This window comes from Penaeus monodon, chromosome 21 (genome assembly GCF_015228065.2).
Source record: "Penaeus monodon isolate SGIC_2016 chromosome 21, NSTDA_Pmon_1, whole genome shotgun sequence".
Taxonomy (NCBI): Eukaryota; Metazoa; Arthropoda; class Malacostraca; order Decapoda; family Penaeidae; genus Penaeus; species Penaeus monodon.
In genome coordinates this window covers 14,814,265-14,814,494 of record NC_051406.1, presented here as the reverse complement: position 1 = coordinate 14,814,494, position 230 = coordinate 14,814,265, and positions in this window count along the sequence as shown.

Genomic DNA, 230 nt, shown 5'->3' with positions numbered 1-230 from the left:
CCATTTTTTTGGGGGGAGGGGGAGACATGATTTCACATTTATTGGAATAATTCACTTATCAGGGTCTGCATCATTTTCCATCATTATTCCCATTTTTGCTGCTCTAATATAAACCAATTTAATATTATTTGTATATGACATTTTTATTCATTAATGCTACGTAATTTCATTATTATTATGAATTATACTATCTGGTATAATTTATTGCAGTTGTTATCTCTATCATTTTT